This window comes from Panthera onca, chromosome A3, assembly GCF_046562875.1.
Source record: "Panthera onca isolate mPanOnc1 chromosome A3, mPanOnc1 haplotype 2, whole genome shotgun sequence".
Taxonomy (NCBI): Eukaryota; Metazoa; Chordata; class Mammalia; order Carnivora; family Felidae; genus Panthera; species Panthera onca.
The window spans coordinates 8,960,253-8,981,849 of record NC_138341.1 but is presented as its reverse complement, the minus strand read 5'-3'; the positions used below and the strand labels follow the sequence as shown (position 1 = coordinate 8,981,849).

The following is a 21,597-nucleotide window of genomic DNA, read 5'->3' as shown; positions in this document are numbered from 1 at the left end:
GCAGTTACTGACGTCACGTTTAGGACCCCCTAGTTTGTAGCTTGTCTTTTCACTTCCTTGATGGTGTCCTTTGGGGATCAGAACTTCTTAATTTGAATGCAGTGTAATTTATCAATCTTTAATTTTGTGTGGGTGGATGGGATTTTTAACCCATAGCCAATCTTGCATCACAGTGTGCATTTCTTATCTTATTTTTAATCTCATAAACCTGGTGAGCAAGGCTTTAACATCATTTCACAGACGGGGAATCTCAGTATTGGAGGTAAGTCATTTGCCTGAGGGCACAAAGCCTATAGGGGGCTGAGTGAGGACTGAGCTCGGGTCTCCTGATCAGCAGGATATCTCAGCCCCACATGGCCTCTCCCTGCTGTGCCAGGAATTTATCCATTCATCCTCACAAGAAACACTCAGTGTAGGGTCTCCTGTGCATTATCCATAGTGCTAAGTCCCGAGGGCAAAGAAACGGAGTGTCATCTGTACCCTTGAAAAGCTTCTATCAGGACTGTGCCCAGAAAAGGCTTTTGATGAGACAGCAGAGTTCAGACTTAAAGGAAGAGTAGACCTCATTCAAAGTGCGGAGAGATACAGAGGGAACAGGAACATTCTAGGCAGGGGAAGCATGGGCAGCGGTCAATAGCAGGCTGTCCGTGTGGGGCAGGGTGAGGGTCGTGGAAACGGCGGCCGGACCCACAGACAACGGTCCGATTGTGAGCAGGATGTGTCACACTAACTGACAGGGACTTTATCCTGTAAGTAACGCATCTTTGACTTTGAAGCTCTGAGATCTGGCCTGCAGAGCCACCTTATCCCCCCAAATTCCTTCTGAGATCTCCTTGAAGATTTCTACCTGGCAGAGAGGACACCCCTTTCTCCGGTCCTCTGAGCCCAAGGGCTTGTCCCCCGTGACACATCCTGAGATTTGGTGAGCAAAGCTATCATCCTCACTTACCAAGAAATTCATAGAGTCCCATCCTTTCTACCCTGTGACCATCGTCGTCATGGACCATCCGGTGAACCCTTGTGGAGACGGTCAACCTCAATGGCAGCCTGCAGAACAGACAACAAGGTGGAAAGAACGCAAGCCGGGGGGGGGGGGGGGGGGGTTCGGTTTCCGGTGCTTCCTCTAACAACCGTGTGACCACGGGCAAGTTTCTTCATCCCTCTGTGATCATTTCCGCTCACTGTCCTGAGGACCTGGGGAGCTACCGAACATGTCTAAAGCAAAGGAAACATCCAGCGGATGTCAGTTGACTCCTCGCCATAACAGAAGTTCAAGATCATACCCTCGAGGGACATGTAATCTAGACAGAGAAGAAATCCCCTATTGAAACCAATTCCAGAGACACTGAACGTGGACCCTAAACAAGAACTCCTGCGTGAGGAGAGATGATTGACCCAGAAGCCTGGACTCTGAACCCCAAGCGGCAGCATCCTTGGCATGGGGGGTGGGGGAGCGGGGGAGGTCTTTGACCCTGAGTTTCCGATGGCCCCGGGGAGGCCCCCGGCAATCACAAACAGGCTGGGTGAATTGCACGTGGCCCTAAAACAAGGGGGGAAACCTGAGAACAAACTGTTCTCATCTTCCAGAATCCTCCTTCACCAGAGAGTTGTCCAGTCTTCCGGTGATAACAGCAAGAATCACAATAAAAATAGATCTAATGCAGAGGAAGTGGGACGGACTGCTGGCAGGTTTCAGAGGCCCTCGACTGGACGTGGAGACACCCAAACGCTCAAAATAACCTCAAACTGTGCTTTCTCTGACAACCACTTGAATCTGCTTAGAAGAACTTTTCGGCTGAAGGTAACGAGTCACGGAGGAGAGTCCTAATAGAGAACAGACGGAAACTTCCCTTCAGTCCCACACGCACACATTCGCAAGCGTGAACCTCTGAAGTTGGGAGAAAGTAGAAACCAGGACAGGTAGTAGCTAGACGTGGAAAGCGGCCAACTGAGCCAAAGTAGGAGAAGACGATGCAAAATACACTTGTTCTCTTCCGTAGGGAGGATGGTCGCAAGAACGTTCCCTCTACTAAGCCGTAAACCAAGACTCAACAAATTCCAAATGAACTGATTTCGAACACTGGGTGGAAGAGGCCCCACAGCACAGTTCTCCACCTGCTTCTGATGGGTTCTCCCCAAAAGTTTTAAAAGACAGACCCCCCAGTTCTGGGTCATTTTTTTTTCCAGCTTGGGATTCCCATAACACGCAGGTGCTAACTAAGCATTCGGCTGCCCCGTCTCAGCACGCCACAGGATTTCTCCCAGAAAACTCCTCTGTCTCTGGCTCAGAGGCCCCGGAGGAGACAAGCCTCCAGCATCTCCCGTGGGGTGGGATTTATCTTATTCAAGACCTTCTCACGCTTTCTCTAAATTTAGCAGCACTGATGGGGAAAGCACATAATCTTCTAAATTCCTGTCTTTGTGTATAACATGAGGGCATGGAGCAGAGAAATAGCTAGATGTGTCAAGAACTTTGTATCCCTCCTTACCCCTGCCTCTGACGGGATACAACATCACATTTTGCAACTTCTCATGCTTGATTACTTTGCCGCTGGGGCTCTTTGTCGGCTTTTGCAATTTTGTTCTTCGGGTGGGTCCTCGAGAGATGGAAATCCTGCACTCCATCCACCACCATGGCCTGGAAGTCCCTATATCAGAAAAAAAAAAAAAATTATTAAGAAGCTTCTCTATCCCCTAGCCTAGGCCGGCCTTGCTGGAAATCAAGGATAATTAAATAAGATCCAGCCTCAGGAGTCTTTTTTGATCTAACAGTTAGTTATAAAGACACGGTCAGAAGCTACAGTGTAAATAGGAGATATTTATAGAGAATGATAGAAGTGAAGAAATGGCTTCTTAGGGAAAATAACAAACTGTACCCTTCCAGATAGTATCATAGTAACAATCGGTACCACATCTCAGATTTCAAAATGCTTTCACGGTCATGAGCTCGCCTGAACCTCACTCAGCCCGGTGACCTACACAGAGTAAGAAAAACCAAGTGACTCGCCTGACATCCGAGCCAAGGGTATGGTAAACCTGGAGGTGTCAGGGAGGGTCTGGAAGGAGATGAGCTAAACATTCACCAGGAGCTCAACCAGAGAAACCCATACAAGAAAAGGCTGATTCACACAAGTGTAAGCTGGGTGAGATATTCATTCATCAAGCAAAAGTGAACCGAGTGCATGTTGAGTTTTTGGTGAAAGAGTCAGTCTGTTGCATCCAATAAGCTTTCCCAATGCCAATGGGACCAATTATATTATAGGACATTTTCAGGAGTAAAACAGTTCCATAAGTTCCACAAAAAAGTTGCATGTTTCAGAACAAGAGAAAGTCTGGAATGTCTCTGGCAAAACAGGTCATAGGTCCCAGGGGAGGCTCACCCTAGCTCAAACACAGCCTCCTCTTTTTACTACTGGATCCGATTCCAGACTCCGTTGCTCACTAGAGAAATTAGGTAGAAGATCCGATGAGGTGCCGTGCGGGCCACTGAAAGGCAGAAGTATCTGATGGCTGATTTTTGAGACTCGTGACGTGACTGTCAGAGGTTAGACGTGGAAGAACAGGCAGGGCAGGTCTTTGGGGTTCAAATTCCAATTTGTCAAATCTGAAGCAGGACCTACACATTCAGAATCGTAAGAAATATTGGAACGTAGTAGGTGCTTAATTTTTAAAAGTACATATTAGTTCAGTAAGGGCGTGGATTCATTTGCGAGGGCTGCCACAAGAGAGGACCACAGACCAAGTGGCTTGGACAACAGAAACGTATTTCCTCCCAGGGCCAAAGACAGAGATCCTCAACCAAAAGGTTGATGGGATTTCCGAGGCCGATCTCCTTGGTTTCCGAATGGCTAAATACAACACGATGTTTCTCTGAATGAGTGAGTCAGCATGAATGAGGAAAGAAAAAGTGATATAAAAGCTTCCTACTATGGACTGAACCCCAAAATTCACATGTTGCAGCCCTAACCTCCAGGGGAACTATATTTGGGGATAGGACCTTAACTTAGGTAATTAAGGCTAAATGAGGTTATAAGGATGTGGCCCTAATCCAATGAAACTGGTGTCCATTTGAGAAGAGGAAGACACTAGAGAGGCTCACCAGTGAGAAAAGACTGTGTGAGGACACAGGAGAAGATGGCCGTCTGCCAGCCAGGAAGAGACGCCTCAGCAGAAACCAGCCCGGACACACCTTGACCTTGCACTTCCAGTCTCCAGAGCTGAGGAAATAAATGTCTGTTGGTTAAGCCCCCTCGGTCTCTGGTGTTTTTTATAGCAGCCTGAGCTGACTTAATACACTTCTTTTCTGAGGTCATTTGCCAAAAAAGGAAACCTAGGTTTTCCCCTGGTTGGGGATTTTAAGTTGGGTTCTCTACAATGTATCCAAAAGTTGAAAACGAAAAAGGGAAAGTAGTCCAACATGATTGTATTTGGATGTGTGTGGGACTATGTGCTTACAGCCACAGGGGTACTTTCTTCCACAAATACTTCGTAAGAGAATTAGCCATGAGCCAGATATCATCATGTATCATCAAATGCAATCCTTTCCTCTTCCTCAAAATGCTACTAGTGTTAGGAATTGACATCTCCGTTTTTAAATTTGAGAAAGAAAGAGCTTCAGAGACTTCATGCGACTTGGCCAACCAAGGTCAGGCATATGGTAGAACTGGGTTTTGGAGGCAGGTCAGGTGGATTCCAAAGACTTCACACATACCCAGGACCACGCTCTCGTCTTCACGATAGAAGAATCGCAAACCCTTCGCTCCTACAATGTGCCTGGGTCCGTTCTGAGAGATTTGCCCATTTAATTTAAACTTACACATTGAATTAATGTTTAAAACCCATTTGATCTGCACGCAACCCATTGAGGTAGATACTTTTATTATCCCATTCTGCAGATGAAAAATGTGAGACACGGAGGGGCTGAGTGACCCAGTGTAGGTCACACCCTGCATCTCTTCATATGGGCTGAGGTGACATCTGTCCTCAGCTTGGGGGCCACATGGCCACGATCTGCTGCATTTTGGCTCCAATGGAGGAGAAAGAATCCCATGGGAGATGGAGGGGGGGCGGGAGGGAGAAAGCTCCCAAATCCTTTCCCTTCCTTGGATCTCACTGCCCTGATTTCGACTCACCAGCAAAATAGACGAGACTAAATGTTAGGATGTTTTTATCCGCATAGAGATTTTTCTCCAGTGAGAAGAAAGCTAACTCCTACTTCGCTCCTCTTTTGACACAAAATTTGATTTCAATTACCCAAAACTTTTCCTAGTTCGCTTTGTTCCTTTTTAACAGAGATCTTCTTTGTAGTTGAGAAACCCGCCAACAGCCAAGTACGTCCGGCTTCAGAAAGCCCACCGTGATCTGTGGCTTCTGAGAGTCACGGATCACCACCCCGTTGACTTCCGTCTTGCGGAGCGGTCAGGGGACCCGAAGGGAGAGGCTGCCTGCTTCCAAACTTCTATTACGTCATCCTGATGGAATGTGGACACAGGGACTTTGCAGGGACTTTACGCTTAAGCCTTGTTTTATTTAAGTTTATATCGTTCTTAGAGACTTAAATCTCATCCACTGTTGCTTGGAATCCAGGCTTCAGTTGGATTATGGCAAAGATGCAGCAGACTTATCCTCCTAAAAGCTGAGCTCGGGGAATGGTTACAGCCATCCTGCCCCAAGGCTCAAAACGAATCTTTCAGCTCGTTACATTTTAAAGATCACCAGCAGTCAGCAGGCTTTAGATTTATGTAACCGAAGTTATATGCAGGAACAGCATGTGCTGGTTATACAACAAATGCTCATGCGAACTGGTTAAAATAGGACAGGTAAATCCCATGTTGAAGCCCGGAGCACAAAGGCTCCCAACAGCTTTAAATATCTGTTGTTTTCATTCATAACAAGGGGATCATCGTTTCTCCGTCGTCTCCAATAATAACAGACATGACCGAGTGTCCACAAAATGCCACGCACCTCACCATGGCTCAGCAGCAAGAGCAAAGGCTTTGCAGTGAGGTCAGGCCACTTCGTATGTGACATTCAGCAGGTGTCCCCGCCATGGTTGGCCCATCCATCAAGCCTTGCGGAGCCGGTGGGAGAATTAAATGGAAAATATTGCCAACGGTCTGACACAACGGGGGTGCTCAACAGGGGATCGCTTCCTAGCCTGCTGCCCCTTATCTGATTTTATTTACTCCTCTTGGCAAGCTGGAGGAGAGGTGTTATTCCAATCCCCAATTACCAGGTGAGGAGGCTGGAGCCTGCTGCCGAACCTGGCCATGTTCGGAAGCGGCGGGGGGCGGGGGGGGGACTTTTATGCTTCGCTCCTAAGAGGCGTGTCTCAACTTTACAAGGGCACAGGCCGTCCCATTTGTGGTTTGTGCGGGTCTTTTGACGTCTCTTTTCCTTCTGGCCGCCCGCCATTTGGCCCTCTCCCTGCTAATTAGCACCTCGACCACAGTACAGCAGGGGAAATCCAAAAAGGTGAGCCTCGGTTAGTAGCTGAATTGTGTGGTTTGAGGGCTTTGGAGGAAAGATTAAAAAAAAAAAAAAAAAGTTTGGTAAAGAGAGAGGTATCACACCTGAGCAGTGACATGAGTGTGTGAAATCATATTTAGAGTTCAGTTGTCTAATACCTGGCCTCCCCCTGCTAGGTGATTGAGAATAGATCATTGCATTTAAGAAGCCTTCTGATCTTCAGGGATTCAATATCCCGTTCATTTGTACACTGAGGCATTGAGAATGTCGCTCAGAATCATATCAGCATCCCTACTCACCTTAGCCATGACCACCAGACTGCATTGCTCTATATTTACAATGTCTTTCGTTGGCAGAGAGTTTTATGGCCAAGAGTATTCACTCACTGCTGAGCTGCAATGACCCTCGTCCTGGACCCAGCAAAGCAGAGGCTGCGGACGAAGAGATTAGATTGGTTACAAGGAATTCTAGGTCGGAATCCCTGGGTCCCACCCAGGCAAGTTCATGTGAGCCCAGACCGAGAATCCACCGAGGAGAGAGGTAGCATCTCTTTTTGAAACAGGTTTGCAATGGAGAGGAGAGAAATCACTCAGGAGAACCACTTTTCAAAATCCAGCTGAGTATCTACACTTACTCCCAACTCAATGCATTGCTCTTTGCAGCTAAGTTCACATGACATCTTGAATAATACGGCTAGCTGAGTTGATGAGTGCTTCCACGCTGATAAAACTAAATCCTGCAAAGATAGAGGACAGTAGCACTCTCCCAAAGGCATTCTACAAACGGTTTGCCAAACATAGCAAGAAGTCTGTAAAGTGCTCCTAACCCTTGATTTAATAGTTAACACTTCTTAAAGATAATTTTTTTTTTGGAGACAGAGAGAGAGAGAGAAAGGGGGGTACAGAGGGAGAGAGAGAATCTTAAGAGATAAGACCCAGCGTAGGTCTTAATCTCACGACCTGAGCCAAAGTCTAGAGTTTAATGCTCCGCTTACTGAGACACCCAGGGGTCCCTGAAAGATCATTCTTATGAAACAGTGTAAAAATGCAAATCAGTACGTTTCTTTCCACGTTTACGTAGATGATGGACAGAACTGGGGACGGTGAATGCTGCCAAAACAGGCATTGGTTAAATTCATTTAGTCCATAAATATGTATTGCACACCTGCTCAGGTCAACCATTATTCTGGGAAGTTCTTTCCTGGTTACAACAGAGAGGGGAGAGCGCAGGGCACAGGGGTCCCAGGGTGGGCAAGAGTAGTGGGGAGAGGAGCTTGGGAAGTTTTCTTCCCTTTGCTAAGACCATCTGTGGGAGAGTTCCCCAATAAAGTATTCCACAGCCGCTAAAAACCATGTTCATAACAAATTTCAGTGAGAGAGAAACAGGCTCAGCGTGTAAAACCACATGAAAAAGCATCATTTGTCCATAATTCTCTCAACTGTGCAATATGTTTGAAAACTTTTTATAATATGAAATCGAGGGGAGACACATTTTATGCACATGTCCACACAAACGTGTATATATACCAAAATGTGCAGAGTCATTACCTTTCAGGGGTGACTCTATGGGTGATTTTTACATATTGTTATTTTTTGAGGTTTATTTATTAACTTTTGAGAGAGACAGAGCGAGAGAGAGAGAGAGCGCACTCATGGGGCAGAGAGAAAGGGAGGCAGAGAATCCCAAGCAGGCTCCGTGCCGTCAGTGCAGAGCCCGATGTGGGGCTCGAACTCACGGACCGTGAGATCATGACCTGCGCCGAAATCAAGAGTCAAGACGCTTAATCGACTGAGCCCCCCAGGCGCCCCAGATTTTTCATTCTGTTTTATACACTTGATATGTTACCCACACCCCGTGACCCTGCCCCCAACTCGTTAGCGAGAATCTCAACTTCCTGAAGCGGCCGCTGCTTGCTTCCGATGCTGCCTTGACCGTGCCGTGGGCCAGGTCCCCCTGTTTCGAACCAGCACCCTTGTTGGGCGGCCTCCGCGGCAGCTGGCTGCGCCCTTTCCCCCACCGCTGTATCTGCCACCTCTCCCCACTCTTTTCCGGGGGAAGCACATCGCTTAGCCCACCTGGTTCTGTGGCACGCTCCCTGGGGTCCGGTCCCCGCAGAGCCTCTACGGTGCAGCGCTCACCTCCGGGACCCTCCCTGCCAGGGCCTGCCTGTGCCTCAGCTCCCTAATTTGCCAAACTGGGAAAATACCAGTACCTAATTCATAACGGTGCCGTGGGGACAAAATGAGTTCACGCCCGGTATTCAGAATAGTGCCTAGAATGTAACACGCTCTATAGGGGAGTCTAATTGTCATTGTCATTACTACGACTGCTGGTATTACCCCCGCGTCTACGACGATCACCCCCAAGCCCAGATTGCTGTGCACAACAAGATACAGAGCATTAGGGACAATGGAGGGGAACTGGTGTGGACAAAAGCATTTATGTCTGCAGTCCCGGGTCCACACCCACCTTCCCGGGCCATCTCCCAGGTGACTGGCTGCCAATCTGACCCTCCAGGACAACGGCAGGTCACCAACCACTATCCCGCACCACGCTGCTCTGTGCTTCAGAAACTGGGCCAGGCTGACCTCTGACCCCAGAGAGTTTGTCCTAGAAGAATTAATTTGTAAGCCATGAGCAAGGCCCATCTCCTTCCCTGCTCCAAGATTTACATCCTCCCAGGATAATTAAGCACCGGCACATTCCCTCAGTGGGGAACCCCCTCCTCTGCCCCCCGGGATGTGGCTTGGTCTTAAAGCCCTCAAAAGTCATATAAAGTCATAAAGTAGTCTGACATGGCTGCATCTGTAGTTGTTTTTTTTAAGTCTCTGCTGCTCGGCCTTATCATGGGCATCATGTTAAGTATATTTCCGAATTTGATGCAATTAACAGGTGCCACCTTCATAATGAAAAGGAGATGATGGACGTGAACGGACTTCGTGTTGCTGTTAAAATGGTGTAGATGTCTACGTGGTGCCACAGACATCAAGCAGACTTAGGTTCCAAAGTCCACGAACTGTCATCGGTTAACCTGACGGTGTTGGCGTAGCTCTTCGCAAGGCTGCTCTAGGGCATTCCAGCTCCTTCTAGGAAACAGTTGTCAGAAGTCATAGATGTCGTCCTTTCCGAGATGTAAAAACAACAGCAATTTGCTATTTTTATCAATTCCATCTCTTCTGGGCCTATCAGAGTCAATAATCTGAACTGGGACAAAAATAAGAGACGACTTTTGCATTCAAAGTCTACGTGCTCAAAATCTTAACCTTTGCCAAAAAAAATTTAAAAAACAGAAAGGAGCTGGCCGGGTTGTTGCGCAGGAATGTCATTCAAACCCTTAAATCCGAAATAACTTCTGCTTTTCCAAGTCCCACTTATTTTTCCGAATCAACAAAGATATCTTTTTCTACATTGTTTCCACCCAATTTTGAAACGCGCCTGCGAAATTTCTCAAATAACATATTTCATGTGTTTCCTGGAGATGGGAAATGCCAGAAAAACAATCCAGGGAGAAGAGGAAAAAAATTCGTAGATCTGGCGGGCGAGAGAGAATAAATGATGACCTCTCTCCCTTCCAGCAAATGTAAAACTCTCCATACTTCTGCAGGTACCAGTTTAATAGCCATCAAAACCGTCTTACTCATTTATTTCCGGAGCCCGATTTACATGGGTGAGCAAGGGATTGCATTTATCTTCGTGAATACACAGACGAGGGCGTTATTTGACTCAGTCCGCGGCCTCCCTGTCGGTAGAGAAGACATTTTGGAATAAAACACAAAGGCTGGCATGTGAGAGCTGGCAGGGCCCTCGAGGGCTGTTTCGTTAAAGCCCAGAGAGGTGACAAACCCGCTGAAGTTTGCACAGCAACATGGTGCCTATGAAGGATGCTCTGTCCATACGTCAAGCATCACACCCATTAGATTGACGGCTACCGGAGAAGCAGAGACAAATGAGGTGACCCCGTGAGTCTGTGTCAGGCAGGCCACTGAACTCTCTCTTGGGTCTTACTGGAGCAGCCCCTAGAAATGTTCCTCAACATGTAGACCTTTCGTTGCCTTTTGCCTTTGGGCTTTATTTTTAGCAGACAAAGGTAAGAGCTTGGGACCAAACATCCGCTCTGTGAAACCACTCTTCCAGGGAAAACACAAGACTCTCTGGGACCAGAGGAGACCCCCCCCCCCCCAGGGCTTGGCTGTGCATCTTCTTTCCTAGCAGACATCCCCTCCGGTCAGGCGGCCGTCACAGGCGTCGGCCACAAACACTCCCACTCTGGCGCGGTTTGCCGTTTGCAGGGCAAACCATTCCATCGACCCCTGGGACTTCTCTACTATCTGGAATCTCCCTCCCTCAAACTCCCACCGACTTTCCTCTCTGGAATCCCCCAGGCTGCACACGCTCTCCCTTCCAGCCCTTTAAATATCGCAAGCCCTGCCGAGCTCTTCCTAAGACCTTTGTACCCTCGTTAAGTATCCCCAATTCCTCTAGCCGCTCTTCGTATGACAGATCTCGGCTGGACCAAGACGCCTTGAGACAGGGTCTGTGCACGATCTCATCTGGTGCAGTCACCTCATGACCTTCGTAGCAGTTCCGTCAGTACTGTTAAACAGGTAGATGAATCATTAAATGCTTGTGAAAATCTTCTCATTAATCAGGGTATTCGACAAACAGGTAGAGAGCTCTAATGGTATTCCCGAATGGCCACAGGGATGCAAGGCTAACGACAAATGGTCTGTGCCCCCCGGGAGCCCCTGGCTTGAACAGAGGCTGTGTGTGAATGACCGCTGTGGATTACCGTACAGCATGGGCTGGCGCACAGAAGGTCTAGATGTCCGCGAGGGTCTTGAAGGAGGAACAACGCCCCCCTGAGCACCAGCCTGGGAGAGGCATTCCAAAGTGACCGGCGTGGGCAAACCCCCAGTGATCCTCCTGGGTCAGTATGACCCCCATTTCCTTTTCATCTGTAACCTTGACGGTGAGAACAACACCGTAGGGACACCGGGGTGGTGCAGTCGGTTAAGCGTCCAGCTCTCGATCTCGGCTCAGGTCACAGTCTCGCGCTTGGTAAGTTCGAGCCCCGCATGGGGTTTCTGCGCTGCTGGCATGGAGCCTGCTTGGAATTCTGTCTCTCCTTCTCTCTGCCCCAAAAATCGTAAATCCTCTGATAATACATTTTACTCTTGAGTTTACTTTTCCGGTAACCGTGTCGCATGGTTGGTTTATAGAGAGTGCACGGGCACCTCAGAGCACTGAGACGTTTATTTCACAGCTACCCTGCTAAGCCCCACGTCTGCCAAACTGCACTAGCACAAGGGGCTTAATTTTCCATTTTACTTAAATTTAGATGCTTGCGTTTCCCACCGCTACGTTCATTTCATCCCCAGGCTTAGGCTCCAGGCGCCTCCCCTGAACTCCTGTGTCCCGGCTTCCCCTCGAGAGGAAGGCAGACAGAGCGGTTCTGCACTACGCCATCGGGAGATGGGGGAGGAAATAAAACGTGGACTTTAGGTGAGACCAGATTTCCAAAGGCCGCTGTCAGTTCTGACCTTCTCGTGTTACCCTGGAACCTAATCGTGATTTCTGCTGGAGGGGAGAAAGCCACCGAGGCACGACGGCTGCAGGTGCCCCTTCCTGGAGCCGTCTCAGTTTTCTGATCCTCTCCCTGCTCCGCTGTCTTGCAAGAGTCACCGAAAACGTCCTTAGGAGTCACAGTTGTCGCTACGTTTCCCACGTCTCTCTGTCTTCACGCTACCCACGTTCCCCGTGTCCTCTGTCGGATCATGTGTCCCCCGTTCCTTCTGCAACGGTTACTAGAGAAGCTTCAAATGATGCTCCACCCAGCGTCTCTTAGAGGGTCAGTGGACCAGAAGCTTCTGCGAGCCTCATCCCAGCCCCGCGTTCTCCAAGAGCGTTGGAGGGGCAGGGGCCAGTCCTCAGGCACGTTCCTTCTCCGCAGCGAAATATGCCGATAGCTTCCGATTTCATTTCCACGTGTCGCTTTCCTTTAATTTTTTAGGAGGCGACAGGAAGAGGAGAAGGGAAATGGTAATTGTCTCTTTTCCGTATTGTGGCATTTTCCATACAGAAGTATTTTCTGTACATTTAATGCTTATAATCAACACTATTTTACAGACAAGAACACTGAGGCTCAACGAACTTTCGTAACTTCTCTCAAAGTCGTTGGGAGCTCAGGTCTGCCGGGCTCTGAAGCACGTATTCTTTCCGCGTCCTACATGCCCGAGAACTATGGGAAAGCTAAATTTGGGGGAAAATCTTGGAGGACAGCTCCTCCAAATGGCTTATTTTTCAGAGGAATCAACAGAGGCCCAGAGCGTGCCAGCCACATTGGCAACACTCTGGAGTTAATCCAAGGCAGAAACCCGGGTCCCCTGGAGCCCAGCCCCCTCCCTTTCTCTTCACCACACAAGGTCCTCTTCAAGCAGACAAACCCCACGGGAAGGATTGCTTCATGAAGGTTCACCCACACCAGGTGGCCAAGAGAAGAAAAGGCAGTGCTGATTTGTAGGATAAGATCTGGGGAGGGCAGCAAAAACGATGTGACCGTAAAAGACTCGAAACTAACTTTCCTGATGACAGATAAAAGGTGTCGGGATTAAACTATGCCCAGAAAGCAAAGGTCAACTCGATGGGCAAGCCAGAAAGGCCAAATCCTCCCTGGGCCAGGAAAGCAATAGAGACATTGCCTGAGCCACCCAGACGCCCCTTTTATTTTTGTTTTAATGATTAATCTCTTCCATATGGCAATTAGGCAATAAAAAACAGTCCCTTCTATAAAACCATCTAATAGGAAAATGTACCTGATGAAAGAACGATCAAAAAATTTGCTTGAGAAAGGATGCACGAGTGACAAAAGCAAGTTCTTACAAACGATGGAAATATTTGAACATGGAAAACCTCCAACGAGTATTTTCCTTCTCTAAACGGAGCACGGCGACCGAATCTGGAGGCGATGCTCTGCGGACGAGTATGATTTTTATTTAAACGGATTTTCAGAATTTAGTACGCTGACGGAAATGCTTCTGATCATTAATTAGCAAGGAACAATCATCCTTGGGGTCAGTCTACCTCGACAGCAGGGTATCTGCCTGTAATGTGATCACTGGTAGTTAAGGTCCCTGAATTAGTTTTGTTCCAGAAGAGCCAAGCTGCAGTTACAATGCTCTTCCTTCCAAAAGTAAACCACAATCAAAACTAGGTCACAGATGCTGTTTGAAAATAATGACTAACATTTGCACAGCCCCGTTATGGTTTCAAGAGTAAATTCACATCCATTATCTCATTTGATGCACATGAAAATTTGTGAGGCAGATATTATGGTTCCCCCATCAGGGCCCGGAGTCGGAATGACTTGGCCTTGATGCACAGCAAGTATGTGACAGAGTCAGTCTCCCTCATTCACCTGCAACCTGTCCTTCAAATGTACCATCAACCAGAGCTATAACGACGCACAAAAATCCCGGAAGTTCAAAATCTCCTGAAACCCAATTAACCAGGATCTATAACGGTCTAGTTTTGTTTACGTTTTTTTCTTTGCAGGGGCAAAGAGGAGTTTGGGGGAACATTCTACTTTAAAGATAGAAAAAATAACATCCCAGGCATATGGAAATACCCCCCATTTCCTGCCTGAGCATTTCAATCTCCTACACTCTTCTGGACAACGTTTTATCGTTCTAACAGGAATATAAAGTCAAGAGACACAATCATTTAAAAAAATCAATTTTATTGAACGCGGAGTTTTCTTAGTATGGGAACTTTTCAAGATTGACAGTTTTTTTTGAGGTGAAACAAGAGAGATCTTCTGGTTAACCAGGCAAGTAAATTAACAAGAAGAGATGATCATGAACTCGTGTCATTACTGGACAGAAACGATGTTGAGTCTATCGACAAATATTGGCGGGATTCTCTTTCACCTTTTCACGGCTACTTCTCTTCTTTCAGGGTTGGTAACTACAGCCAGAAGATGAGATGCCAATTGGGAATTTTCAGTTATTTTTTTTCATATGTATGTGTGCTTAAATGTTGGAATCTGGGCAAATAAAAGTGGGATTCTTTAGAGTGCTCCTGGGGAGAAGCCGGAGGGGGGACCAAGGACTGTCCTTGGTCCTACGATTCTTTCTGGGGGAAGACACTGGTTTGGGAGAGCTTGGTTCCAGGGAGTGTCTGGAAGCAAAATAGGAGTCCTGAAGTCTACAATAAAGATGAAATATAATAATATAATAAGAGGAAACTTTCTTGGAATCCAAAGCAGACTTTTCCTTCTAAGAGTTTCTGTACTTAAAATCACAGTGTAATTTTGTTTACGAGGAAAGAAAGATATTCTGACCAAAATGAAGCAGATTTGAACCATGACCCTCAGGAGCAAATATTTCCCCCCGGGCTATTAGGGCAATAGACTAAAGAGAAAGTAATTTTACATGGAAAAAAAAAAAATCAGAGATGAAGGAACATGTAATCAAAGTCGAGTCTACACAATATCAGTTTTAAAATAACAAGATCAGTGAAATAACCAAGATCTATCTTCTTAATGCCACCAACATGGTGTGGCTTGTGCCCCCCCCACTCACCCCGCCACTAAATTATCTAATTGATACTGGTGACCATTTTAGTCTACTAGGGCCGCCATAACAAAATACCACAGACTGGGGGCCTTCAACAACAGGGGTCTATTTTCTCACAGTTCTGGAGGCTGGACGTTCAAGATCAAGATGTTGGGAAGTTCGGTTTCTTCTGAGGCCTCCCTCCTTGGCTCGCAGATGGCTGCCTCCTCCCTGTGTCGTCACATGGTCGCCTCTCAGTCTATGTGTCTGGGTTCTAATCTCTTCCTGCAAGGACGCTGGTCCTATTGGATTAGGCCCACCATACAACCTCATTGTGCCTCACTTTACCATCATTTTACCTCATCACCTTTGGGAAGGCCTGATCTCCAACTGTGGCCACATTGTGACGTAACTGGGGGGGGGGGGGGGGGGCGCTAGGACCTCAGCATGTAGATTTGGGAGGACACAGTGCAGCCCATAACATCCATAACATGCCACCCTTGGGCCCCCTAAAATGTAAAACACACTCTCCCCATCCCAACAGCCCCCCAACCTTAACCCACTCCAGCACCAACTCCAAGGTCACGATCTCATCGAAATACCAACTGGGTCACATATGGGTGAGACTCAAGGTATGACGCGTCCCGAGGCAAAATTCTTCTGTGAAGCCAGACAAGGGATCTGCTCCCAAAACACAACGGCGGGGCAGGCATAGGGCAGACATTACTATTCAAAGGGGAAAAGTCAAGAAGATGAAAGGCTTGAGGTCATAAGCCTCTTTGGCTCCCTTTTCTGGTCCCCCAGGGAGGCAGCCCTGCCCTGAGGCCCTGGGCAGGAGTTCCATGTTTTTTGGAAGGACAACACACGTTCACAGCCAGAGAGCCCTATTGGCTCGTCCTGCAAAATCTCAGAAGCCCAGCAGCGTTCCTTCATCGTGTCCTGTCTCCGTCCCCTTCGGTCCAAGCTGGCGAAGCCCTTCGGTCCAAGCCCTTCTGCTGAGACAGCTAATTGGATCCATGAGTCATACCTGTAGTCACTTGATAGACAAATGGTTGTCCAGCCACATGCTCGGTGTTCTCTCCAGACCGAGCGTTCTCATCTGGGGCCATACAGATAGGCTGAAACATTCCAGATCTTCAAGTACTCGTTCCCTTTGGCCTAACAATTCTTTCTTCAATTTATGTCTCCCCTGTCACATTTTGTTATCAGGCAGCAAGGGGAAGCCAGGCAGCAGCCACAATGCTCTACGTAGGAATCTCCTCAGCTAGGGATGCCTGGGGGCTCAGTTGGTCAAGCGTCCAACTCTCGACTTCAGTTCAGGTCACGATCCCATTGTTTGTGGGCTTGAGCCCTGCCTCGGGCTCTGCGCTGACCGCACGGAGCCTGTCTGGGATTCTCTCCCCCTCTCTCTCTCTCTCTGCCCTTCCCCTGCTGGTGCTTTCTGTCTCTCAAAATAAATAAATAAACTTAAAAAAAAAAAAAAAGGAATCTCCTCTGCTAAATATCCCGGTGAATCACCTACAGGTTCTACCTTCCACAAAACACCACACCCAGTTCCGCCAAGCGTTTTGCCCCCTCGTAACGAGGACCACCTTTCCTCCAGTTTCCAATAACACGTTCCTCATTCCCACCTGAGACCTCACCAGCAGCACCACTGACATTCTTGTTTCTGTCAAGAGTCTCTTCAAGGTAATCTTGGCTTTTCCTGTCAGGCACCTCCAAAACTCTTCCAGCTCTCCCCACGACCCAGTTCTAGAGCCACTTGAGTAATCTGAGGTATCTGTTAACAACACCCCACTCCACGGCACCAAAATCGATATTAGCCAGGGTTCTCCAGAGAAATAGAACCGAGAGGGCGCGCATAAACAGATTTCGTTTAAGGAATTGGCTCGTGTGGAGGCTTGTCAGGTCCAAAATCTACAGGGTAGGCTGGCAGCCTGGTGACCCAAAAAAAGAGTTGCGGCTTGAGTCTAAAATGTGGTCTCTGTCAGGGCTCCTTCCTCTCAGGAGAAGGTCAGTATTCTTCTATTAAGTCCTTCAACTGATTGGACGAGGCCCACCATATTATGAAGAGCAATCTGCTTTACCCAAAGTCTATTGATTTAAGCGTTAGTCTCATATAGAAAATATCTTCACAGGAGCCTCTAGAATAATATTCCACCAAATCTAAGTACTGTGGTTTAGCCAAGTTGACACATAAAGTTGACCTTCACAGGGGCGCCTGGGTGGCTCAGTCAGTTGAGCGTCCGACCTCGGCTCAGGTCGTGATCTCACAGCTCGTGAGTTCGAGCCCCGCGTCGGGCTCTGTGCTGACAGCTCAGAGCCTGGGGCCTGCTTCGGATTCTGTGTCTCCCTCTCTCTCTGTCCCTAACCCACTCGCATTCTGTCTCTGTCTCTCTCAAAAAACAAATAAACATTAAAAAAAATTTTTTAACTTGACCTTCACAGTGGCATATGGTTATTTCTTTCCTAATTGTGATGTGTAACTCATTCTAAGGGCCAGAGGTGAACTCAAGCATAGAAACTAGGAAGAAGCATGGAATCCTGCTAACAGTCCTGTATTTCAAGTCAATAGAGACATGCACTGTATACCAAATGATTGGCCAAATGATTTATCTGCTGTCGGTTTTTTAACTTACAAAATGGGAATCAAATCAATAACCCCCTCATCAGGGGTCAAATGTGATGATCAAAAACAAAACACTTTGAAATGTTAGTTCTTAATCACGAAACCATTTTCTCACCCTTTAAGGAGACAAGTACAGTCTAGGATGCACAGAAAACTTGGCTGTCCATCTTGGCCAATACCAAGATGCCTTGTATGGACGATTGGATGACATCATTCTTGCTCTTGCCCCCAATGAAGCCAAACTTAAGTTATCACCATGGAGACTGAAGTCCGACAGCCGTAAAGGCTTTCTCAAAACGACTGTGTGTGCAGAAGGAAGTACCAAGTTCTCCTTCCCCAGGGATGTGGTTTCTATTCTTCTGATGACATTGTAGCCAACTTTGACGACAGGAGTTTGAGAAAGATGGCTTCCAGCTCAAAGATTCTATGGTATGGAATCAAAGTCACATTTGTGGAAAAGATAGACCATTATTATGAGCAAAACGTCTTTTTGTTTAAGTTTATTTATTTATTTTGAGAGAGACAGAGACAGAGCAAGTAGGGGAGGGGCAGAGAGAGAGGGAGACAGAGAATCTCAAGCAGGCTCCACACTGTCAGCACAGAGCCCGATACGGGGCTCAATCCCATGAAACATGAGATCATGACCTGAGCCAAAATTGAGAGTTGGATGCTTAACTGACTGGGCCACCCAGACGCTGCTAAAAGTCTTTTTTAAAAGAAAAACTTGCAGGACACCTTGGGTGGCTCAGTCGGTTAAGTGTCCGACTTTGGTTCAGGTCACGATCTCATGGTTTGTGGGTTCAAGCCCCACATGGGGCTCTGTGCTGACAGCTTAGAGCCTGGAACCTGCTTCGGATTCTGTGTCTCCATAGCCCTCTGCTCCTCCCTGCGCATGCTCTGTCTGTCTCTCTCTCTCCTTCAAAAGTAAATAAACATTAAAAAAAAATTTTTTTTAAAGAAAAACTTGCCCCTGCTCCCCAGTTTGGGATGAATGGCAAAAAGAAATGATGATTTAACATTGTCTTCTGAGGTCAATGAGAGAGAGAGAGATCTGGGTAGCTGATTTTGGTCAGTTTTAACCCTCTTGCAAAAAAAAAAAAAAAAAAAAAGTCATGGAATTAATGAACCAGCTGCCTCATGCTGGACTCGTTCCCCTACGCTGTCTAATTCATCCTTCCCCAAATCCTACAGCTTTGATATTATCTCTGCAGGGAAACAGCTATGGGGGTGGCCAACAACTTGGAAATTAGAAAAAATCGAGTTAATAACAGAGAGTTAATAATAGCGCCACAGACACCAGATCAAAGCTGGGATATTCAAATTTAGCTGAAAAAATAAAAAACCAGAATGGCTTGTAAGCCAAGCTATTGTGGCTGGAGCCATTGACAAAGTTAAGCTGAAAGAGCTTGGTCATTCCTAGAAGTAGAGAAAGGGACAGTCACCAAGCTGTGCCCACGCCAGCAGTAGCCAAGGGAGAGGGATCCAGGTCTAGGGATTCAGCCTGTCCAGGCTCTGGGGCAAGTTTGGCTCTAGTTTGAAAACTGATGGAAGAAGCTTCTGGAGCCTAAGGCCACAGGACACTTAAATTGCATAGCATATAATGCATACCCTGAATGCATTTCTACGAAGGATCTTTCCAATTGTAATTTGCTTTCCCGTGCAACTTGCCCACAAAAAGAGAAGGTGCCATTTGGGCCACTGCAAGCATCTTGGCCACTGTGGTAGTTATGCCTCCCGTACTAATTTAATATATTGGCAATGGGTGTGTGTTTTATATCAGCCTTATGAGTTTGGTTAATGCGAGTCTGTCCCGAGGGATAGAGCACAATCTTGGTGAACTAAAACACGATTAAAGGTCCTCCCTTAAACGATGGAGAATTAGCCTCAGGATTCACCCCGCTGGGAAACATCTTAGCAGACTGACAAGGGGTTTTGCTCAGTCTTTCCGCGTACGGTCCCATTTGGAAGTTCAACACTATCACCCCCTTGCCTTCCTTGAGCACGAGTTTCCTTTTCTGTAGAATAGGAATTTGCTTGCCAGAAAGTAAGTAAGATCGTGTAAATAAAGTAGGTAGCAGAGGTCACAAACACAGGAGCTCGACTGCAGGAACTCAGTTAATGTTAATCCCCTGTGCTTCGGGGCCCCCATGAAGACATTTCCCTGGAAGCCGAACTTCAAGAGCACAGCACACAGGGGCTCCCATTCTCCTGAGAAGTTCTCCACTTCCTAAGAAGTGCTTACGCATTCAACTAAGTTTCCAGTTGTCAGAACATTTCCTCTATCTGGAGTTCCTCACAACCAGAAACGCAGGACATATTAGGGGACAGTCAACAACTCATCAGTTTCACAAATGCGTGAGAGTTAGAAGTCACACAGGTCCTGGCACTAAGGAAATTGACATCATCACTGTGTGGACGCTGAGGGAACTGCCAGTGTGTTTGCTGAGTCGCGCAGAAATCCCCCAGCCGCCGACAGAAGTCCACTGACCTCCAGGAAGCGGACGTCACACGGTGGCCACGCTCTGGGGCCGTGCCAACTGGGAATACCACGGGGTCAAAGGACCACCCAGCTCCCAGGGCCACAGAAGGCATTCCTGCCCTCGTGGTCACGGCCACAACAATAAAATGGGTCATTGCTGCTCTGGATAAATTTGGAGGTGGGGACGGGGACAGAATGCAAAGCAAGGAAGGTTTCCAAGGCCACTTCCTCCCAGAGCACGTTCTTTGACATTCAAGTTGGCCAGGTTGACAAAACAGCAATCCTTGAAGCATGCTGTCTGTGACAGGGATGAACTCCTCCTTCGCCTCTTGAATGTTTCAAGATGTATCTTTACAGCAACAAACGAAAATGAAGATTGATGGGCGGAGGGAGCCACGGAGCCAAATCCTACCCTACCAAGGAATCATGCAGCGGAGCACGAAAGCAGCCCAGAAAGTTTGGCTGGGACATTTGCCAGGATGGCTTGTCAGAGCCACAGCGGAAAGAATCCGTCTCCCCTGGCCGGGACCGCTTCCCTCTCACCTCCCGGAGAAAGGCAGGCATTTCCTAGAATAGAGTCAAATCTCTTTCAGTCCAAGGTCGTGGGCTCCCCTGTCCAACTTGGCTTCCGTTTCCATGCCAGGAAATAAGGACACCAATGCCGTCTAAGCGAAGACGAACTGGACGCGGTCCGCCTGGAAGTGTGGGCCAAGAACGTTCTTCCAAAATCTGGTCTCCGGGTTTCGGGTCCCTCCACTGATTCAGTTTCTGTTCTCGGTGAAAACAAAAGGCCTGAAGGCAGGAAGGGTGGAGAATTCGGAACGCGGTGTGGAGAGTCCAAGGCCACGTTCAGAGAGGGCGAGCTTTGGAGTCAGACAACGCGGGCTTCAGATCCTGATGCCGCCACCGCTGACGGTGGGACCTCAGGCCAGTGACCTAAGCTGACAGAGCCTCAGCCTCCCTTTCTGCGCAAGAAGCCTGATACTATGTTTCTCTCACAGCTGTGCAGCTTAAATGAGATCGCAAATGCAAGGTGCATAATAACACTATCTCGCCGCGCGCTAGGTACAAGCCAAACGTTAGTCTCCTTCCTTTTCAAATTACCTTTTTAGGATTTCGGAGTGCATTCACACCGAAAAGTACTGTTGAGAAGGGTGTCTTCAATTATACTTTACAGAGACTATGAAACATATGGGAGGGAAGATATTGATCCCAAGCTGCCAAAATTATTTTTTTGGTGGAAGGAAAATTCGAATCACTCCGGAGCCGTACTGCGCTCTTCGCAGCAGGTGTGCTTGCGAAGTCTTTGACGCTCTGAGGTGGAATATGTTCCTTACGACATAAATAGAATTCTGGGGGCTTCTTCATTCAGGTTGGAGCTTTGAGTGGCAGCGTCTCCAGGAGAATCACTTCGTTGGGTAAGTATCAACACATTTGAAAATGTCAGACGGGGAAGAAGAAGTGTTCTC

General features: G+C 47.6%; 1 long non-coding RNA gene across 1 annotated transcript; it reads right to left on the bottom strand.

The window, feature by feature from the left end:
* Window positions 1-254: 254 nt before the first annotated feature.
* Window positions 255-15,357, bottom strand: LOC132689200 (uncharacterized). Its single transcript, XR_013554446.2, has 4 exons — window positions 15,159-15,357; window positions 6,768-6,899; window positions 2,490-2,648; window positions 255-1,047 (listed from the first exon to the last, which is right to left on the bottom strand). It is a non-coding gene; the product is annotated as an uncharacterized LOC132689200 (long non-coding RNA).
* Window positions 15,358-21,597: the final 6,240 nt, after the last annotated feature.